The sequence below is a fragment of the Pipistrellus hanaki genome, assembly GCF_964339955.1.
Source record: "Pipistrellus hanaki genome assembly, chromosome: 9".
Taxonomy (NCBI): domain Eukaryota; kingdom Metazoa; phylum Chordata; class Mammalia; order Chiroptera; family Vespertilionidae; genus Pipistrellus; species Pipistrellus hanaki.
In genome coordinates this window covers 25,210,603-25,232,628 of record NC_140511.1, presented here as the reverse complement: position 1 = coordinate 25,232,628, position 22,026 = coordinate 25,210,603, and the positions used below count along the sequence as shown (strand labels likewise).

General features: G+C 40.2%; 1 protein-coding gene across 1 annotated transcript in view; it reads right to left on the bottom strand.

Annotated features, from left to right (window-relative positions):
- The window catches only part of MAML2 (mastermind like transcriptional coactivator 2), a 350,942-nt gene that overhangs the window by 297,500 nt on the left and 31,416 nt on the right, over positions 1-22,026 (bottom strand). The window lies entirely within an intron of this gene.

The following is a 22,026-nucleotide window of genomic DNA, read 5'->3' as shown; positions in this document are numbered from 1 at the left end:
AATGGGGAAATGTTAGTACTTTTAAACATACTGTACATTCTGGGGGCATTTCATGGCCTATATCCCCCCAAAGCTTTTCTCACACTCAGGTAATCAAGTGGGATGCTAAAAGAGATCCAGCTACCCTTTCCACCCAGTAGAGTGCCATTTGATTTGCCACTCTGCTGCACAAAATGGTCCTCTCGTGGCCGGAAAGGCACTGTGGGGAGAATGTGGCTCATTACGTTGTAATTGATGCTGCTGCTACTACTAATGTTAGTGCTGCCGTCAAAATAAGGGAATTGCTTCCCATTCTGCTTCTTCTGTGAGGCTGAGATTAGCACGGTTCATCCTTATGGACAGCCAACGGCCAGGCTAGCCCGACAGATGCAGGAGAGCACGCTGACTGGGGAGACAACCAAGAGTTCAAGGATCTAATGGGCTGCCATGACCTGAACCACACTTTACCCTCTTCATCCACAAGTGCATTATACATCTACACAAATCTCCAGGAGGGTATTGTTCCGTATGAATACAATTTTTGGATATTTGATGCTAATCCTTGAAATGCCAACTTTTCTTCCTTTCACACGTTGGGATGGACCCCTCTGCAAAGTGGCCCTGTACAAATGAGTACTTTCTTAAAGAATATTTACCAAACTTTAACTGATGTGTAAATTATTCAGAACCACCATGCATAACAATAATTATTGCACTGTGCTCAACATGGCAAAGCCCCCACACGTCACTCCACATGTGCCATTCATGTCTGCCTACTGGGTTTTTCCTCTTTGTTTTATGTAGCTTTTTCTAATGTTCCTGACTCTTTCCATCTTTATCAAAGCTTGCCACTTTTTGCTGAAGTCAGTTTGCCTGAGTTCTAAAGGCAAGAAAAATTGTGAAGAAAAGGGCTTGGAAAATAGAACTGGGTTTTCTAATAACCATGGGACGTCTCTATTAGCTTCATGCAAACTTTCTGTGGCTTATTGTCTGGTTCTTTGCTATACTCCCTACTGTTGAGGTTTCAGAAAAAGTAATGTCCAATTAAGTTAAACCTTAGCTCATTTACATTCGGTATATTATTTTTTTCCTTTCGTTTTATAGTTTTTATTTTCCCTTTTATTGGTAGTAGTTTACTGGAGGCATCTTTGGATCCTTTATAGAAGCAGACATTTATCCTTTATATCTGCCTTCTGCGTCTTGTGTGTATATATGTGTGATATATGTATGTACATGAAAGTACATGTCTGTGTGTGCCTGTCTCTATGTGTGCAAACGTTGTCTTTCTATTCAGAAAACACTGTTGCAAATCACAGTCTCTTTGAAGGGTGTGAGTGTGCCTGTCATTGCCATGATGATCTTCACCTCCTGCATGTTTATCATCAGGAGCCCCTGTGACATACAAGTGGCTGAACTCTGGGCTAGCTGGCTTTCCCCTGCCACAGATCTGTGTGTGGCAAACAAGCATATATTCATGAAGCATGCAAGTCTCTGTTTTAACCCTTATATATTAGGAAAAGCACATTTCTTAGGAATCTTTAGGAATACCTGAGTACTAGTGTCTGGCCATTTAGCAAATGCATGTAGCAGGTTGACCCTAATGTCACCATGCACCATTTTATTCCCAAGAACTTTTGAAAGCCTTGGATGAAACCTAGCTAAATTAGTTACTTCCAGGTGATCAGATGTACTATTTTAAAAGTAGCATATAATGGAATGGGTCCAATGTAAAAAACAAACAAACAAAAAAAAAAAACTGGCTTTATCACGGATTCATAAAAATTTAGCATGATAAGGGGTCTTAACAATAATACATTGGGTAGCAGAAATATGCAAACTCCATACAAAGAAGAGTGTCCTGTGGAGAAAATGAAATTAATTTAATTTTCATACATTAAATGCCCGCTATGTATTGGGAACTGAATTAAATGCTTATAGATACTTTTTCTCATCTTATCCTAAAAACAGGTGTCAGGAGCAGATTTGACTTTTTTGGGGGGGTGGGCACATGTTACAATATACAGATCTTGTAACACAGAAACCCATCCCTAAAACCTCTATGTTCATGTTGACCAATGTCACCCCAATCAATTTAATTTAAAATATATCCTAAAAACAATCCTATAAAATGGATATTGTTATCCCAGTTAGTAGATAATAAAAATAGGAGACCAGAAAGGGTTCGTTCATCTTGCCCTATCTTATAAGTATTAAACAGAGCAGGCATTATGTAAAACGAGGTCTATTAGACTCCAAAGACCAGGCTCTCCCCACCGCTTTACTCCTCTGCCTCTCCTATGGAGAATTTTTTTTATATCTGTTGTCAAAAAACTCATTGAGCTGGGTTAGTCATTCCCAGCAACACTTCAAGACTAGCCTGCCTCTTTTCAGTAGCAATTCAATCTTTTTCTATTCTTCTGCTCCTCTCCAGGCATTGATGCCTGCCTATCGTGATGGGAGGCGAGTCCGTGAATGAAGCCTGCTCTTTCAATGGCACAGTGTGAGTTTGTGGAACTGGGATATAAAAACAAGTGGGGAAATGGGGAGCAGAGTCTAGCTGCCTCACAGAAGGCCGCTCCAGACCACAAAGGGGGGCAGCCGTGGGTCAATTCAAGCCAAAAAAAAGTAGGTCTGACATATGAGTTCATCATTATTTACAGATTTTCTATTGGATTTCCCCCCAAATACTATATGGCCTTTCAAATGGGCAGTAAACATTTATCTTGTAGACTACGCTTAAAAAAGGTTATCCACAACTTAGAACATAAATATTTAAAAAAAACAAAAACAAACACAGCAACTATAAAGTCATATGCAACTGTATGTTCCTTAAAAAGAATATCTAATGAAGTGGACATGATGTTGCCTTTATCATGCCTCAGCTGCCTATATTTGTACCATGAACACATTCATAATCAATGTTCCTTCCCAGTTCACTTGAGGGTTACACATAGGAGAAATTTGGAGCATGTCCGCTTTCATTCACCTATTCAAAATGTGTGAGCCTGAGATAAACTCATCAAAACCCATTGGATGAGATCTTATAAAATTGTAGCTTTGAAATCATCCAGCAGAGTGAATGGCTTCCTCGGTCTCTCCTATGCTGACAAGGAGGAAGAGCACCGGGCAGTGTTTTTGGCCCTTGGAAGCATATAAAATCATACAACATTTTTGATGCACACCAAGACAATAACTATAAAAATGTCAAATGCTTTTCCAAAAAGAGAATGTTTGAAGCACAGCAAACTTAAAAAAAAAAAAAAAAGCACTGGTAGCAGTAGCAAGACTTCAAACTTGAAGACTTCAGCAGTAGGAATTCTCAGCAATGTCAGATTGAAAAAAATGAGACACAGCCTCACAGCCCACAGAAACACATGTAGAACAATGATCATTTCGATAGCATGCCATTCTCGAGTGGCAGCCCAGTGTGAGGAAGTTAAAGTAAAACAGAGCCACATGGGAACAGATTGGTCAATGTTTCAAACAAAGATGAAAACACTGCAGATTGTATATGTGTGTAGCTGAGAAGCAGAGAAGAAAACTATAGAAAGATCCAGTGGGTTCTAAATGGCGCAAACATCCAGAGTGTAGCAGTCTGAGGGGATTGGCTAAATCCTTCCTTGGCTCTTTATTTAACCTTTTGCTGTTCAGGCAAGAGCTGACTATCCAGTTACAGCTAAAATATAAATGCTGAATGTCTAACGCTCAGAAATTACTCTGGAGGGAGACCAGTGAGTTTTTAAATAGTATTTGCAGCATTAGCTTAGCTCTCATCTTTAAACAGTTCTTTGGAAGACTGATAGGTTCATTCTTAATTATCCCTGCCGCAAAGTCATTCTGCCCCCTAGAAATAAGGACATTGTAAGAAAAACTTATACAAATGCCAAGCTCAAATAGTTCCCTTTTGAAAACAATGGCCAGCTCCAGAAATACATTTCAAACAGCTGAGACCAAATTTTCTCTTGCCAGAACAAGAATGTTCGCATAGCAAAGGTCACCCATTGTAAAACAAACAAACAAACAAACAAACAAACAAACAAACATTTACTGATTTCTTTTTTAAAGCGCATCGATAAATTCTAAAGATGTCTCTAACACCAAAACCACATGGCAAACTTGGGCTCACTTTGTAAAAATAATTCACCTTTTCATCAGTTGTAGGTGAATGATCAACATCCTGTTATAAGCAAGTCTGCATGACTTGTTCCAGGGGGAGCCGGAGGCAGGTCCAAAGGAAGAAGAGGGCAGAGATTACTATTCACAAGGAGCTCACTATTTACTCAGAGCGGAGCAAACAAACGTTCCTCAAGAACGTTACCCTCTTAAAGCTTCCATGTATTTTTGAGAGGAACAGAAGGAATCTCCTCCAGAATAAGCAAAGAGATAGCATTTATGGAACACGTACAATATGCTAGGGACTGTGCTTTATGCTTACATATACTGTCTTAATGTATGAACACGATTAGGAAAGCACTGTTATTATCTCCATCTACAGAGGAGAATATTGAGGCTCAGGAAGGCTAAGAAAATGGTGATCTGTCACTAAGAGGTCACATGGGATTCAGGGACCCCTGTCTGATTCCCAGGCTCCGAATATTTAACCACTAAAAAAAAAAAATTGACCAGGAAGTGAGATATTTGAATACAGATTAATTGTGTTCCCTTTGGCCAAGAAGATTGAATTCAGTGGCATGACCACAGCATCAGTATAGCGGCATAGTGAGGAATTTCTCCCAAATGTAAAACATATTCTCAAACGATCTAGTCCGGCTAAATTCTAGTCAAACACTCCACCAAAACTGAGGTAACACCAGGTGAATGAAAGCCTATTTAGCTTGGAATTAACTTGAAATATGCAAATTTAATTTCTGTTACTAATTCACTTTTGCAGTGGTCAGAATTCTTCTGGAAACACTGGCATTTCAAGAGAGTTTTTAAAAGTAATAGAAAAACCACAGGTGAATAAACTTTCAATAAAAACAGAGATGGTCAGGATTAAAATGCTTTACTATATATGGAAACATAAAAACCAACCGGCATTTTTCAAATTAATTTGTAAGTCCAGCTTCACACCAAATGCATTCAAAACTGCCTCCTCCGTTCCTGAGATGAGCTGTAAATAGAGTCAATACTCACTATGATATTCTGCTAAAGGCCTAAGAATTCGCTCAAAATACAAACCAGAAGAACTAAAAGCCCATCATCTGGAATCTGTTTCACCTCAAGACCCTCAGAAGCCTACGTTATTACTTAACTTGGTAGCACAATAGTAATTTATTTTTTAATTAATTTTAAAAATCTATTTTTATTGATTTTTGGGAGGAAGGGAGAGGGAGAGAGAGGGAGAAAGACAGAATGAGAGAATCATTGATCAGCTGCCTCCTGCACACCCACAACTGGGGATGGAGCCTGCAACCCGGACATGTGCCCTTGACTGGAATTGAACCTGGGACTCTTCAGTCCCCCAGCCAATGCTCTATCCACTGAGCCAAACCAAGCTAGGACAGCATAATAATAGTTTAAATGTGCAGCCATGTTATCTGATAAAATCCCTATTGACTATTAAACTACATTACCATCAAATTACGACTGTTCTGCCAAAGCACACACACACTCACCCATGAACATACATGTACCAAGTGGTGTCTAGGGTGGTGTTAAAAATAAACTGTAAAGCAGTAGTTCTAATACAAATACTCAAGTAAACTGTTAATCATTCATCTGTAACACATTCTTCTTTGTAGGTTTTGTGCTCCCTAAAACAGTGGCTTTCAAAATGTTTTGACTGTAACCCACAGCAAGAAATACATGTTATATCAAACCCAGTGCACACGCACACACACACACACACACACACACACACACAATTGTAATAGAAAATAATACTGTTACTACATTCAAAACACTAATTTGTACTCTATTTCACTTTTAAAAATGTTGATACAGCCAAAACTGGTTTGGCTCAATGGATATAGCATCAGCCTGCGGACTGAAGGGTCCCAGGTTCGATTCCAGTCAAGGGCATGTACATTGGTTGTGGGCACATCACCGGTGGGGGGGTGTGCAGGAGGCAGTTGATTGATGTTTCTCTCTCATTGATGATTCTATCTCTCTATCTCTCTCCCTTCCTCTCTGTAAAAAAAAAATCAATAATATGTGTGTATATATATATATATATATATATATATTTTTTTTTTTTTTTTTTTTTAAATGTTGATACAACTCACTAATTTGCTTTTACAACCAGTTAATGGGTCATGGACAACAAGTTGGAAAAAAAATAGCGCCCTCAAATACCTAAATGCCAAGTAAAACGTTTAAGGATGAACAAAGGAAAAATAATTCTTTGGGTTGGTGGCCAAGGAAGTATTCAAGATATTTGAGTTGGCCCTTGGACAATAAAGGAAAAATAGTATTACATCCACTAGCCAGATGGGAAAACGAAGGGAAGAAAGAGCATAAATGTTTTGTTTGCTTAATCACTTAGTCCCCAGGAGAATCCTCACACGATCTGGATTCTATTGTGGGGCCCAGCCAGCATGGTCAAGCTTTCCTATCACTAGAAGCAATGAGTTTTGTCCACCCACCTGGCTCTCTGGGCTTTGTTTGGCATAAGAACATCTCAATGACCACTGCAGCCTGGGGATGGCTGAGGCGGGGCCAGGAGCTCAGCTGTGATGGGGAGAGGGAGTAACTGGAAACTTTCTGCAGTGAGACTCCAAAGGCTTTATTAGAACACTCTTATTTAAAAATGTAAGTATTCGACACTATAATTGAAATAGAAAGGTAAAGCAGTATTTCTAACCATTTCCTTTTTTCAAACATTCATATGAAAAAATTTCAAACATACATGAAATAAAGAGAACGAAATAAACCCCCATAGAGCCACACCACACAATGATCAACATTTTGCCACACTCAGATATATGTGATCTATGTTGTGGTTGTGCTTGCAGAAGTATTTTAAAGCAAATTCCAGACACAATTCCACTCCTACTTATTTCGTATATATCTCTAAAAATCTATTTTCTTTATACTGTATAACCACAATTCATTATTTTTAAAAATATATATATTTTATTGATTTTTTACAGAGAGAAATAGAGAGGGATAGAGAATTAGAAACATCAATGAGAGAGAATCATCGATCAGCTGCCTCTTGTACACCCCCTACTGGGAATGTGCCCACAACCAAGGTACATGCCCTTGACTGGAATAATCGAACCTGGGACCTTTCAGTCTGCAGGCCGACGCTCTATCCACTGAGCCAAACTGGTATTGGCCAACAATTCATTATTTTACTTAAAAAATGTAACAGTCCCCTAGTATCCTCTAAGTCATATTCATATTTACCAGATTATCTCAAAATTGGTTTTGCATTAATTAGTTCTCTAGAATCAAGATCTAAATAAGGTCTGCACATAACCCTTGGTTAACACGTGTCTTATGTTTTTGTAGCCTAGAGTAGCACTTATCCTTCAATCCCAACCTCAGTTTTATTGTACACGTTTGACTGTAAAATGTCCCACATTCCAAATTTATCTGTTTAGTTTCTCAAGAATCATTTATCATATTCCTCTAGCTCCCATATTGCCTATGAACTAGAGGCCTGGTGCACGAAATTCGTGCAGGGGGCGGAGGGGAGGGTGTCCCTCAGCCCAGCCTGAACCCTCTCCAATCTGGGACCCCTCAAGGGATGTCCGACTGCTCATTTAGGCCCAAAGATCCCTCTCACAATCCAGGACTGCTGGCTCCCAACTGCTCGCCTGCCTGCCTTCCTGATTGCCCCTAACTGTTTCTGCTTGCCAGCCTGATCACCCCCTAACCACTCCCCTGCCAGCCTGATTGATGTCTAACTGCTCCCCTGCCAGCCTGTTTGCTCCCAACTTCCCTACTCTGCCAGCCTAGTCACCCCTAACTGCCCTCCCTTGTAGGCCTGGTCCCTTTCAACTGCCCTCCCTTGCAGGCATGGTGCTTCCCAACTACCCTCTCCTGCTGGCCATCTTGTTTCCACATAGGAGCAGGATCTTTGACCACAGGGGGACAGCCATCTTGTGTGTTGGAGTGATGGTCAATCTGCATATTACTCTTTTATTAGATAGGATAGAAGCCTGGTGCATGGGTGGGGGCTAGCTGGTTTGCCCTGAAGGGTGTCCCAGATAAGGGTGGGGGCTCCCTTGGGGCATGGGTGTGGCCTAAGTGAGGGGCCTGTAGTGGTTTGCAGGCCAGCCATGCTCCCCAGTGACCCAAGTGGAGGCCCTGGTATCTGGGATATATTTACTCCATTGCCTGAGAAACCCAAGCCTCCCTCCTGCTCTCTGTGGCTGTAGCCATCTTGGTTGGGTTTATTTGCATACATGCTCTGATTGGCTGGTGGGCATGGCTTTGTGGGTATAGCAAAGGCATGGTCAATTTGCATATTACTCTTTTATTAGGTAAGATATCATGTCAGTAGGTACACAATGTTAGGTTGCCCCAGTGTCTGCGACTTTATCATTGACCAATGAATTCAGGTGGTGACAAACTGATTCAGCCACTGGAAAATTCTCTATCAATATTTCATGTAATGATTTAATTCACTGACACCTTGATTCAGTTGTTTCATAAGGGTTTGCAAAATGTTGGTCTAATTCTTTCCCTCTAGCAACAATTCTGAGTTTTTCATTTAAACGTATGGACTTTATGCATTCAGTGTGTTTCAGATACTTGTAATCATAATTATTATTGATAATTTAATTGTTGTATCTTTTGTTTTAGCCATATCCCTTCACATTCTTCTGTGTCTTCTTAACAACACATCATTAGTATTTTTTATATTTCTTTGCTTACTGGCAACACAAGATGACCCACACACGTCTTGTACACCTCTGGCCTCATTTCTGAATTGACCCATTCTTCAAAAGAACTCTGATACCTTTTAGTGAAAAAATCTGATTCCTTTTAGTGAAAAATTGTATGAATAGACCACAATCTGGGCATGAGGAGTGCTGATCGTTCCTGTTCTGACAGAAGTAAATTTTTGTTTAAAAAAAATCAACCCTAGTTGGTTTGGTCTATGGACTGAAGGGTCCCAGGTTTGATTCTGGTCAAGGGCACATGCCAAGTTGCGGGCTTGATCCCCAGTTGGGGGTGTGCAGGAGGCAGCCAATCAATGATTCTCTCTCATCATTGATATTTCTATCTCTCTCTTCCTCTCCCTTCCTCTCTAAAATAAATAATATGTTTAAAAAAGTTATTAAAAATTATGAATTCCAACTTAATACTACAGGATTTTTCTGAGTGACTTTGGGCTGAAAACCTGGTTCTCAAAACCATTAACATAGGTACTTATTTAATCTTACACTATATGCAACTGGTTTCAAAATAATACCAACAAATGTAACTGCCAAAGTGGAACTATTGAATAAAATTTCAGTTTTCTCTGCAGCTTTATTTGATTTTGGACTATACATACTCCACTATGAAAGTCACTTGAAGTATTTCTCTTCTCTATTAATCATTTTATTTTATAAACAATGGAGAACACCATTCCCATATTAAAATTACAAAGCCTATCACCAATAAAACTATAGCAATTATAGATCTGGTCAAAATTGAAGCCCAGATGATCAGAAAATGCTTCATAAACTCCCACAAAGGAGCAACAGTGATTTGACCTTGCTTCTAGCACCTGGGATATCAAAAGAACAAGTTCGCACTGACCAGTTAATCATTCTATACATGGTGTCCTCTAAGAATAACTTCCTCTCACTGTTCTTTTTACAATCTGTGTACAGCACAGCACAGCGCTACTGAGAAAACCCACAGAGTAGGCCCTCAGTGAGTGTTCGCAGAATAAAAGAACAATACTAATGATAAATTGGCACCTATGACAGGAACAGATTTTCTCCAGGACATTGGTGTACTATAGAAAGCAAGTCCCACAACAAGTGTCATGTACAGTCTGTCACCTGTTTTTATCTTCGCAACCTAAAGCCTAAACATTTTATAAAAAATATTTTTGGTGTGTCAATTATATTTTGTTTTGGATAAGGGGTGGTCACACATGTTAAAAATTTCTTTTAAAATACAGGGATGGGTTTTGTTTTCATGGATTTTTGAAGGACTGTAATCCTTCCACCTGCCTTCTCTCCTACTTAGTACCTATCACCTGTCCTCCATCTTCTTTGTCTTCTCATAGCTCTTCTATGACGCCGAGGAAACATAAACACGTTAGCCCCCCTCCCCCAATGCCTGTGTGATCATGTTGAAAGCAACATGACTTCCTGCCACACTGATATCCATCTTGGCAGCAGTGTGATGTAAGAACATCTCCTGTTGCTTCAATTAATAAACAGTATCACCATATATTTTCTGATTGAGTTAAAGTAAAAATGAAAGGCATGCATCCTTCAAGTGATTATTATCATTTAAAGAAATATTTCTGAAGAAAAAATAATGAATATGGAAAGATTGAGGATTTGGTAACCAATGATACAAAGTTCTGGAGGAATAGAAATGGTCTGAGATAAAGGTTAGCCTTGAACTAGAAGAAAAGCATTCCTGCCTCTGAGACTCAAGGAATTTACTAGGAATATATAAACATGGGGTAGGTATTCTCTGTTTGCATGGCATTGAAAAGTTGAGGATCTAAGAGCTGATGGTCTGTTTTCTCCGTAAGCTATGTGAGGAAAGACCATTCGCTAAGTGTTGGAATTACATAAGAGAAGATTACTGAACAGATAAAGAATGAATGAGTTCCTGTTATGTATTAGTCATGCAAGGTTACATGTCTATTTATACAAAATATGCTATCATTATTTATGTGCATGTTTTATTATGTATATGTATTCATGTATTTATTATTTCATCAAATGACTTATAACAAACCATCAAGTTGGCATTAATCTCCTGATTTTACAAAAGAGGGAAGTGTGGTTGGGAGAGGTTTGATATGTGCCCACATGCACAAAGTGGTAGAGCCAGAATGGGAACTCAATCTGTCTGACTCTAATCATAAGTCTGGAGGAGATAAAAGAGAAGCAACAAATTAAAAGATCATGGAATGTCATTTATGGGTTCTGACAAAATCAGAAATTATCCTATATAATGAAGAGCTAATATGCTAATTAGACCGATTGGCGGAACAACCTTCCCGGTGACCTTCCAGGCAAAGCCGGGCTGTGAGGGCTGAGCCCATTGCACAAATTTCATACATAAGGCCTCTAGTTTATTCATAATACAAATGTACAGTGGGTTATCAGGAGGCAGCTTTTAAGATCAACCCCCTATTGAGAGGTTTGCCTGGTCAATGAAAGCAGTAGATGCTGCCAGTGCCCCTCCCTTATATTCTTGGAACTCACCTTTCCTGTGCATGTGGAGGATTCTTACCACAAGCAACTGAGACCCTGTGCCTTGGAGCTTTCTCTAGCTGTGTAAGCAGGCTTGGCCCTCAGCCAGAAGGGATGTAGTTCCCCTGAGAACAGCTTCAGCCCATGTTCCATGGATGTTCGTGAATTTCCCTGTGAGCCTGGCCTCTGGTGAGTCATGTTCCTCACAGTGGCCCGGGGATCCACGGTTTAATTGAGCCCTACTTGCCAGCAGCGGCAACCTCCTTCTCAACACACCCTGCTTCCTTCCCTTCTCTGTCTCACTTCCTCATGCCTTCACCCATGCCTCCCAGAATCACTTCCTGAGTAAACTGCTGGCACTCAGTTCCTCACCATCCAAATCTGGGGGAATCAAAACCAAAACTGGGGGGAAAAGAGATAAAGAAGTCAAGGAATTGAGAGTGCTAGTGAGAGAGTAATTCTGAGGCCTAACCTGAGGTCCATGTAAGTAAAACAAGAACAAAAGTCCAGAGGAGGTGAAGGGAGTAAGGAATCAGTAAGAAGGCAAGTGAGCTGAGGTCTTTGTAAGGAAGATCGGGAGGCTCAGTGAGAGGGAGGAGATCGGGCAGCTGGAAGTAGACAAGAGACAGTGTGAAACCTGGGAATGAGATTTCAGGTAGGGCCGTTGGAGGTGATGATAAGGTCAAGGGTAGAGCTGAATGCTGATGAAAGTGGCAGTCGTGGAACTAAGAGCTGGAACAATCGAGGTGTTTCCTCGAAGAATGTTGAAATCTGCTGGGAGGCTTGGGAAGAAGAGAAGCCTAGGAGACTGTTCAAGGGAGGAAGCGACCTGAACATAGGCAGACAGACGTGACAAAGCAGGCTAAAGGTGACAAAGCCGAATGAGGCAACTTTCAAAGGAAGAGGGAGAGGATGAAAGAGGTAGTTTGGAATTAGGAAAATGCAATGTGACACCACTTCCTGTGGGTGCTGCATGCACAGGGCTTCTCCCTTGTTACCTGAGTGGAGTAAAAGAAAGGACATGCTCTGGGGGAGCACCAGGTTTTCCCAAAGGCCTGGAGGTGGAGGAGCATACTATGTAGAGACAGTGGGTGTGGAGGAGGCCTTTTTCTTTTTTCTTTTTTTTCTTTCTACAATGGAAAAAGAGTTTTCAGTGTGCACAGTGGAAAGAGCTGGAAGGGAAATCAGCAAAGGGAAGATAAGCTGGTGGGAGAAAGGGAGGAGCCCTGTATCAGATGACATCACAACAGAGGACTCAGGACCCCGGAGGCTATGGGGGCTGAGTAGGAGGGGGTGGGAGACGAGAATAACCAGGTAAAAGGCCAGGATGGTGGTGGCATCACACCACATGCCAGAGCATGGATTTTTGGAGTCAGATGTAAGTTCTGGATCTGCAGTTGCCTCTGGGATCTTGGCGACTCTGGATCTTGGTCCCATTAGCTAAATGCTTCCTGGTTTTTACAAGGGCAATAGTTACCTTTTAGAATTATTTGGGATGAAATGTAGAATGTTTAGTCTCACCTCTGACTCAGAGTAAGCACTCAATAAATGTGAAATAGCCATGTGGTTTTGAATAAATCTTTTGATACAACAGACATAAGTTGACCAAGGGTCCCAGGTATTGTTAGGATCCATGTATTTTATATCTAACAGGCAAAAATTTAAGAGAGAGGGTGAGAGAAAGAGGGAAGAAGAGAGAGATCAGTTAAAATAGATTCCTTTTTCTTAAAAATTAAAAATCATGAAGCTGTGTATATGCCAGATTTTCTGTTACCAGAGCTGGGACTAGAAGGAGGCATGGAATTTAAGAAGAACCTCAATGAGTGCCTCCTTGAATGTGGTATCTATGTGCCTCTCTTGCTAATCCTGGCCCTGTCTGTCAGTAACTACCCTTTAGACTAGATGAGCAGTTAAGACTCCAGAGAAGAGCCATTCCACATACAGACCCAAGGCAATCAATGAAGTACATGGACATGTATTAAAAGCAGGATGACTTGCCCTAGCTGGTTTGGCTCAGTGGATAGAGTGTCGACCTGCGGACTGAAGGATCCTGGGTTCTATCTCAGTCCCCCTAGCGCAGTGGTCTGTAAACTGCAGCTCGAGAGCCACACATCGCTCTTTGGCCCTTGAGTGTGGCTCTTCCACAAAATACCACATGCGGGCGCACACGTTCAGTGTGATTGAAACTTTGTGCCATGGGCAGAAGTCGGTTTTCGGCTCTCAAAAGAAATTTCAATCGTTGTACTGTTGATGTTTAGCTCTGTTGACTAATGAGTTCGCCGACCACTGCCCTAGTGGGCTTGATCCCTAGTGGGGGGTGTGCTTCTCATTGATGTTTTTATCTTTCTCTCCCTTTCTCTCTGAAATCAATAAAAATATATTTAAAAAATTTTAAAAAGTAGGATGACTATCTTGCTACCCTGTGGATGGCCAAAAAAAAAAAAATGTCTCAGAGCTTTGCATTAGAATTTATATTGATGGGTTCCTATCTTATAGAAAATATTTTATTACTATTTCAAATAGTTAAACATGGTCAAAAGCATCCTAATAAATCTAAAGCTGAGAGAATTAATCAGCTACTTCATGAACTGTGCTTCTTGGATTCACACTCAGATAATATATTCAGGTGAGGACACTTTTACGTACACAAATTAATAGCACTGGCAAAGAAAATCTAAATTGAAGCATGATTCACACATTTTATAATCATTATCACCTGCCAATATGTATATAACTTAGCAGTTGCTTTTTGGCCTCAACATAAACATTGAAGAGCTACTGCAACCTCATTCTTTACACCTTTCAGCCTTTATTTGGGTTTAATACACATTTTTTTTTTTTTTTTTGGTGTGTGTTAGTCATTGTTCAAAGTACTTACTCACGAGCTACTTCAGTTAATCCTCATCAAAGCCCACCAGGTATTTCCAGTTATGACGATATTACTACTTAGTTTAGTGTTAAAGACACAATTTGTTTTCATGCTATGTTATTTTATACCATCAGCCTTTGCAGTGTGTGTTGTCCTTTGCAATAATTAAGTGGGAAATGTTTCCATCTCTATCCACATTGACTTTCTAAGACATACATTTTAATTGATTAAAACTCATTGACTTTAAAAAGTATAAGAAAGTTAGGATTATAAAGAGAAAAGAAAAAAGATACTGCTGTGTACTTACAGCCGCTTTGGCCTGTTCAGCATCCATTGTCCCTTATTCCCTGTGTACGGTGTCCCCCCTGTTCCCCTGAGGGAACTACCCCTCTTTCTGCATTTGTCCTGCATGGGACTGTCCATCAAGACCCCTCCTCTCCTTTTCGGGATGTGGGCATATGACCCAAGACAGACCCAAGGAACTCTCATTTCCTGGAGGTTGGGGACAATGAGAGAAACAGGTGAACCTGATTCTCCCCCTAGGAGGTGCCCTGGAGGCAGGACTTTCAGGTTTCTTCTCCCTGGGACCTCAGAGCTGCACTGCTTCCTCCCTTCCCAGGGTTTGATTATTCTGACTTCCTTGTATTCTACAAGCAACCCCAAGTCCTTCTAATGAATTAATTTATTGATCGAATTAGCCAGAGTCTCTGTCTGTGTGTTCCAACCAAAAATATATACTGATACATATCACCTTAATTAATACTTCTATTATAATTTATATCTAGTACACTCCAGAGTTTTGCATAATCATATGTTTACATAGGTAAAATTCACTTAGTTCTGTCCCTGTAATACATATGGACGTCTCCAAGGGTTTCTGTTAATCTTATAAATAACCCTACAATGATTATTTTCATGCATATCACTTTTTCCATATCTTGGATTCTTTCCTCTGAGGGAGTCCCAGAAGTGGAATTACTGAGTCAAAGAGCACAGATATTATCATGACTCTTGAAATATTTTGCCAAAATGCTTCTTAAAAGGTCTCTGACAATTTATGATGAATTCAACGATTCATTTTTATCCAAGTTCTGGTTGATACTGACCATCCATGTAGTTTGACATTGTGCAGCCAATATTTTCCTTGAAATAGTGGAACACAGCATTTCCCATTCTCTAGGAGAGGTACTTCCTATTCAGGCATTCGAAATTATTTTGTCAAATAGTGGTATAATCTTTAACTTTATATATATATATATATATATATATATATATATATATATATATATATATATATATAATTGATTTTTAGAGTGAGGAAGGGAGAGAGATAGAGAGATTAGAGATGAGAGAGAATCATGCATGCCCCCCAACTAGGAACTGAGCCTGCAACCTAGACACATGCCCTTATGGGGAATCAAACCGTGACCTCCTGGGTTATAGGTTGACGCTCATATAGGTTGAGGCTGGGCTATTCTGTTTTTTAAATTTATTTTATTGTTTAAAGTACTACAAATAGTAGTACATATGTCTCCTTTTTTTCCTCATTGACCTTCCCGAAGCTGGGCTATTCTTTAACTTTTGTAGAAGTATCACATAAATGTAAGTAATCTCAAAGTATAGATGATACTGTTTCCTTTGCTAGAATTATAGTTATCACTGTAGTAAAATAGCAAATTTCCCTAAGGAATAGGCCATCAACTAATGAGCTGATGGGTCCTAGTTTTCCATCACTTCTGATATACTAGTAAGTATATACTTATACAAAAAATGTGGGTTTTTCCTTCTAATAACTCCTTTTGATGCATCTAAGAATTTCTAAATAAAGGAAATGGGTTATTTTTCTTTGCTCTTTTGAACTATTTCCATGCCAAGAGTATACCTTAACAATAATGGCTATCATAGGTCTTTGAACAAGATCTGAGTACAAAAGATAGAATGTGTCCCGTGAGAACAGATCCAAGAAAATGAGCGCTAAAGGGATGTAGATGGGCCGCATGTAAGGCAAGCTGCCCAAGCTGCCCTTGGTACCCACTGAAGCCCAGGGTACTTGTCTTAAGCTTCTGGAGCTGGTGGGTGCCTTCCCTATCCCACTTAACCTATGTCCAGGGTGTCTGAGAAAGTGAAAAATAAATCATAAGAACTGCTGCAGTAGGAAGTCAATACTATTTGCTCATATGAGCAAATAGTATTGACTTCCAGGACCCGGAATAGTCCTCAGTCCCCATCAGTGTGTGCACTTCCTTTGAATCTATGAAGCTGTTTCAGCCCTACGTCTCACAAGTCAGCGACTTGATCAGAGCACATCCCAATTCTGAGGAGGGGACATGGGCTTCATGGCTGAAGCCAGGCTGCTCAAAACGAGAAGCCAGACTGACGTCCAACACCGTTTCCAGTGACAAGCCCAGACTTTTCCTGACTTTGGGATCCACCAAAATCACGGTCCGTCAGGAAGCTTGGAATCCTTTTCTGTAGGCAAAGGGTGTCACTTAAAGATTTTAAGCAGGGACTTGATATAAAAAAAAAAAAAAGCTGCATTTTAGACAGTTAACTAGTAAAAGGATAGGGAACTTGTTAAGAGGGAAAGAACCTAGTTTCAAAGTAAAGCAACAGTTAAAACGCAGAGGAAAATGGGCTGAGGTGAATTGAGAAGGAAGAAAGAGATGCTCCCCACAGGCACCCCATCCATCCAGCAGTGTCTCCTGAACGTGACACCCAGGTGTGTTTTACACCTAGGGGATTATCTATTCTTTTACAGTTCATGGCATCTATTCAAAAAATGGTTAATGCTTCCCATTAGCCCTGATTTCCTTGATAACCTTCTATAGATCTGTGAGTAATTAATGTATTCATGTAAGTTCTTCCTAGAACAGAGAAGCTATGAATATCTAAGTAGCTCGCTGCTGCATACAGTGTTCCACAGACATAGCCCAGATCCCAGTGAGAGTACACCATGGCCATCCAGGATGGAGGAGCAGTCAGAAAGAAAAAACTAAGTGTATTATGCTCTGTGTATCATGCTCTTTTTTCTTCTATTAAGAATCACTTTTTAACAATTCCAAATTCCCAGATCTTTGATGCTGGAAAGGTAGAAATAAGTCATTACACATTTGTCACAATCCATTGAACGTAAAACACGCAGAGTGAACCCTAATGTAAACTGTGGACCTTGGGAGATAACATGTGTCAGTGTAGTCCTTTGCTTGTAATGAATGTACCACTCTGGTGTTGAGATGTTGATACTGGGGGAGGCTGTGCTTGCGTGGGGCCAGAAAGTGTATAAAAATCTCTATACCTAACTTTCAATTTTGCTGTGGCTCTTAAAATAAAGTCTACTTAAAAGATGATGATGATGATGATGATGATGATGATGATGATGATGATGATATGGCCTATATCCTTTATTAAAATACATGTGAACCTGTACTATATGGAAAACATTTGAGAAAAAAAAATCTCAACAGTTCTGTACTTCTCAAGAGCCTGGATATCTATAAGCTACTATTCAAGTCTCTTAGTACACAAGGTAATTTTTTTCTATGTTAGAGAAAGTTTTCACAACTTCTAATTATTCTGAATGTTATCAGAACTTAGAAATATAGTAACTAGAAATTAAGATAGATGAAAGCATCTGGCTCTATGCCAAATATGTCCCTCTAAAGTCAAATTGGCTGAAAATGAATAGCTAACCTGGCAACCAAATAAAACTACAAAGCAACAAACACAAGTATAAACATTCTGTAAAGTGTTTCAAAAGATAAAGTGGACTGCTCTGAGAAGTGGGCATTAAACAAATCATGAGGACAAAGCAACTTCTGCTGAACATCTTACGCTTCCTTTATTTGTCCTTCTGTTAAAGCCTTTCCAATGTTATTTTTTAAAAGGAAAATGCAGATTCAAAATGTATCATCTGAAACTTTTATTCTGGAGTTTTAAAATACAAAAGATACCTTTACCTTTCTTCCTATTATGCCACAAGTTATAACTGCTTTATTTATCTGCGACAAACATATTTCTTACAATTCTCTCATGAAAATATAAGGTGTCCCCAAAAATGTCTACACACACTTTGAGTAATTATAAAGGCAGTGTTTATAAAAACACATTTCATTTTCATAATTGAGCAACCAGCTGTTGAACTGTGTATACATTTTTTGGGGACACCCTGTATACGCAGAAAATACGAAGCCGTTCAGTTGTGTCTTTGTGACTGCAAAGGCCCCGGCCCACAATATCAAGTGGAGAAGAGTTAGCTTGTTGACATCTGTTTTAGGCTAAAAATGGAAATTGTGAAGTTCTTCTCTCCTCTTCCAAGAGTTCCCTGGAATGGATCAAAAGCCTTCAAAAGACTTGGCACCAAGGGAACTTCTAGGCAATGTCTACACAGCACAAAATGAGATGGAGACTTGGCATCTTCCAGAAGAATCAGGCTATGTTGACTACTGGGGGGTGGGGGGGGAGAAAAAAGAAAAGAAAAGAAAAGAAAAGAAAAGAAAAGAAAAGAAAAGAAAAGAAAAGAAAAGAAAAGAAAAGAAAGAAAGAAAGAAAGAAAGAAAGAAAGAAAGAAAGAAAGAAAAAAGGGGTGAGGATGGGGGAGGGGCATGTAGCTTGCTCCTTTTGTGGTCTGAAAGGTCAAAATAGTTCACAACGCTCCAGAATTTTCCTTCTGCGTGTTAACATTTAACACAACCATGACAGAAATGCCTTGCGATGGGCACAGTTGGACAACTGAAGGTCAAGACTGGGCCAGGCACTGTGCTAGGCACTAGGGGTACAAATGCTACATTTCCCTGATAGGTGAGGCAAAGGAATGTCTTGCCTGGAGTCCGAATTTAGAAGTAACCTTCCTGATCTCCCACGTGTGTGTGTGTGTGTGTGTGTGTGTGTGTGTGTGTGTGTTTTACACCAATTAAATTGGCCTGTGATGTCTTGCTTTTCATGAGGCTGAGTCAAGCTGAACTAGCACCGGGAGGGAAGGGGGGGAGTGGGGGCAATTGTCTGAGAGCTCACCATTCTGACAAGAGGTTCTTCCCATGTAAAACAGGGGCTTTGCCTTTTAGTTGGAGTGCGTGCAAAGAACTGATTTTTTCCCCCCTCCCCGGTTAAAAGACCAAACACAGAAACTACCAAAACGTTGTGTTTGTTTATCCTTTCCTAGTTGAAATAAAGCATAATGTGAATACTCTGCGCTCTATCTCTCCCTGATGAAAGCGATCCTGCCCTTTGAATTGCTGCACAGGATCCTGTTCTGTGCGGCTCACTCACACGCTGTAATAAGTCACAACAGCTTGGCACCTCGCCCAACAAAACACAAACTCTCCTGAAGTCTTGAGCCTTCCCATGGCAACATCACAGTCACCAACACAGCAAACAATTGCTCCCGTCCCTCCTCCCGCTCCCCTTCGCTAACAGCAGAGGATATCATTGCAGCCAGCCCCCTAGAACCGTGCTAATTATCATCTCCAAAAGGAGATAGAGGCGGAGATCCAGTTGCCTTCAGCCTGAACTTTAAATGAGATCAAAGGCAGGAGAACTCCAGGAGCACGGGGAAGTTTTACTTAGACTCTCACTGTAAGGGAGACGCGAGAGGCTGCCTGTGAAATATATTCCTCAAGGATTAATGGGCCCGGCTGCCCTGATTACCAAGTGGCTCTGGCTTCCCCACAACCTTCACACAAAACTCCCATTCACCAGGCCAGGCTCCCTCCACAGCAGCGAGGAGGGGGAAATGCCATCTTAAAGCTGCAGCTCTGACACATTCCTGAAACTGCAAAACTGGAACTGTTTGCAAACCTCAGCTGCTTTCTCCAGTAGGATGCTGAAGGGGGGGGGGGGGGGGGGGGGGGCGATTCAGCATCTCGCAGTGGGGCAGGGTGGCAGCTTAAAGCAACCAGGGCAGAGATTAAAGCAACCCCGCTTCCTTTATGATCGCCCCTTTTCAGATTCAAATAACATCCTTGGAGGTGACAGTCTCTTCTCTTAAAAAGTATCTGGGCTCCCACAAATCCCCTACAAGGGATAATCTCTCTGGGTGTATAAATTTGATTTTCAGTCCACCACTGGCCCATGAGCCTTCAGGAGCAGAACTAAAACCAAACCCAAGGGAGTGAATGTTCCCGTGGCTATGGCATTATAGGGGGGTGGGAGGCAAGTCTTACCTAGGGTTACAGATTACATTTGGATTCCCCAGACTCAGAAATACAATAACAATTTCAGGGGAAGCTTCCCTTCCGCACAGCTACAGCTCGGGGAAGCTAGTCCACGCAATAAAGAATGTAAAATACTAATGACAAAGTATGGAAGTAATTATACCAGGATCGCTCAGTGATATCCTAAACCAGGAAAGGAAAAAAAAAAAAAAATCTAGTGATTTGCTAAACAATAGCAGAATTCTGAAACGTAACTGAAATCTTTTTAACATGCACAGGGTTGAGTGCTGTCATTCAAGACGGGCGTGTATTTAAATACTGACCCTCTAAATAGAGTCTAGTGACAATTTAAATAATTATGGCATCGCAATCTAACAATGTTGTCATTTTTATCGGTAAGAAACCTATCATCCACATAAAGTATTGAGCTTAAAAACAAAAACCAGGGGTTTGAGAGTTGCTCTATCATCCCGGAATGTACTTTCCAAAATTATTTCCATAGTAATTCCTTCTCCTTTATTTCTTAACCAAAATCTAAAAAAAAAAAAAAAAAAAAAAAAAAAAAAAAAAAGTGGGTCTCCATGGTCAAAAATGAGCACTTAGAGAATTTTTGGTATGTTTGCTTGTTTTTAAGCCATTTCATTAGTAGGCTCTTCTCCTTGAAGTCAGGGATCATGTAGCTAATCTGGTATCTTGGACACAATGGATATTGAGCAAATATCTGTTGAGTGAAAGAATCCTTCATATATACAGAGTGAACAACACATGTGCTGTATATGTTCTCCTCTGCATTCTCCTGTCCGAATGTAAAAGTGCTGCAACATAAAGAGATAAAATGGGATAAAAATAATTCATTGGTTTAGTTCAGCAAAACAGACATAAAAGAGAGAAAAGACAGAGAACCCAGTGTCCTTGGTTGAGTTAGCTGGCAATGTCTTCATCATTATGTCTTGAATTTTCTGGCTGGACTTTTTTTTTTTGGTTTGGGGAGAGAATGAACTCCCACTGAAATGAGTAATCCATTGTGTCTGACATCATACTGAGATCTGGAATGCAGTATTGTATTTTACTGTGAAGTGTTTGACAATGTGTTCACACTCAGAGGCCAAAGTTTCAAAACTGCCCTTCAGTTTAACCCTATAGGTGTGGTTTTGTAGAAGGACTCTAGTAACTACAGTATTCTGCTCATAATTACAAGTGATTTGTTCTCACCTACACCCATGGAATCGTTACAGAGAGATGCATCCAACCCAGTATCAAGATTATTGAGACCATCAAGGGTGATTGTGATTGTGATGATGATGATGATATTTAACCACTACTGAGCACTGTAACTATACCTTCTCACTTAACCCTCACACCAATCCTGTTAGGCCGATCCTATTATATCACCATTTGAAAGAGGAGGGAATTAAAGTCTTAGAATGAAATAATTTCCTCAATTTGTTCAGTTAATATGTGGTAGAGCTTGGATTCTAATGCCCAAGGTCTTAATCATTATGATAGTCCAACTCCAAGTGGATGATTTTCAAGACTCTTACATTTCCAAAATTTATATGATGACTGACAGAGAAAACGCTTCTTGCTCTTTGAAAAACTAATGTCACATTTGGAGTCAAGAAGTCTTTACAAGAGTTCAGTTTGTGCTGTGATTATATCAACAAAAGAAGCTGTACTATAGATAGATAATGCACGGATA